This window comes from Pteropus vampyrus, unplaced genomic scaffold (genome assembly GCF_000151845.1).
Source record: "Pteropus vampyrus isolate Shadow unplaced genomic scaffold, Pvam_2.0 Scaffold191, whole genome shotgun sequence".
NCBI lineage: Eukaryota > Metazoa > Chordata > Mammalia > Chiroptera > Pteropodidae > Pteropus > Pteropus vampyrus.
Window position 1 is genome coordinate 2,017,040 of NW_011888972.1, and position 1,858 is coordinate 2,018,897.

Genomic DNA, 1,858 nt, shown 5'->3' on the forward strand with positions numbered 1-1,858 from the left:
CATGGTCAAATACACTGAGCAAAATAATACATTCTAAATTTAAATAGCACTTTATTACAAAGTGCTTTCATAGATATATTTCACTTAATTCTCACAGTAAACTGAAAAGAAGGGGCATTATTCTCAGTTCACACACGGGGACTGTGATACGATATATATCATCAGTTGATCCATAGTCCAGAGTGCCGTTCACTGGTCACGCTGCCGCTTCCAGCTCACAGAGGCAGGTGTGTGATCCAGGCAAAGCCACTTCCCCTTTCTGACCCTCTGTGTCTTAATGTGTAAAATGGGGATGATGACGTTCGCTTGACAAAGATGTAGTGACATCTGTTGGTTTTGATGCCTCACGTTTCTTCCTGGTGGGACCTGTCTCTTCTCCACTGTGGGATTCCAGCCAGTTATCAATCAGCGGGGGTCCATCTCCGCCATCACAAAGGGAGGCGCTTGACCCCAAACAGCCAAGCGGATGGCTCCATCCCCCTGGACGCAGCGATCCAAGACAGCACACATGGCCTAGGCGGGGTTCACCAGAGAACTTACAGGAAGATTGAGCATGAGGACCCAGCTGTGCTGAAAGTTAGCCCCGCCCTTAAGACTTCCGGTTAAGCGTGTGTGTCCTTTTGCTTAAGCTAGTTGATTTTCAACCAAAAGTTGACAGATTCTGTAAAAATAGAGTGTGTGTGTGTGTGTGTGTGTGTGTGTGTGTGTGTGTGTGGCACATAGTTGACTCTGAAGAAATATTAGTTCTTTTCAACTTCCGGCCACTTTGCTTAAATATACTGAATTAACAAATACAGATTTTTTTTTAAAAGTATGGAATTTTTTCCTCTTGCTAGTTGCCTCATCTGAAGACCATATGTTGCTTATTTTTTCAGCATTTCTGCATGGATCCAGATGGAAGCTTCAAATAAAGGGGCAAAGCAAGGCCGACTCCATGCGCCGGTCTACAAAAAAGTTACCAGTTGTTCACTTCCTAGCGATCTGAGGGTTTACATCCGCTTGACATTTCACATCAATGGAATCTCAATGTATTATCTTCTGTGTCTGGCTTCGCTCGTCGGGCATATTTTAAGGTGCATCCACATTGTAGCATGAATCAGTACTTTGTTCCTTTTTATGGCTGAGTAATGTTCCCGTTCATTTTTACTTTGAGAGTCTTCTTAGTCATACACCTGTCTATTTATATCCCTATTTCTTTAGCATTCATTCATACACAAGCCTATTCCTCACACATAATTCTGCCCCCTCGCCTCTCCCATCCTGGGACTAGGGGTCTCAGACAGTGGAAAGAGCACAGGCTTTGTACTCACAGGCCTGGGGTCAAGTTATGGCTTTGTAAGGGTTAAGAATTACGGTCATCGATGAGATGCCCCTACCCAAGCACTTGAATGGCTGAAATTATAAACAATGAGTTTGTAAAATGAGAAATACTGATGTTAGGAAGGATGTGGTGTGAGCATGCATTGATTGGTACGAGCACTTGCAAAACCTTTTAAGCCATTAAGTGAAATTTACACTTATCGTGTAACTCAACAGTTCCTAAGTATTTACGCAAGGGAAATGAAAGCGTGGCCCATAAAAATATTTGAACAAGAACGTTCACAGTGGATTTATTCAAAACAGCCAAATGCTGGAAATAGTCTGTTCGTCTGAGTACTCGGAAAAGCGGGTATCGAAATTGGATTACCCGAGCAAGAAATGTATGAAGGAAAAGGCTGTGGGAGAAGCGAGGGCTGAGGGAGAAGACGTGGAAGGAGGAAGGCTGAGTGGATGTTCAGCAGCGCTGTCCGGGAGCCTTTAAACCCAAGTCACCCATCAGAGAAGTCCCCCGGGTCCCAGGATTGGGCCTGCTTTAGTG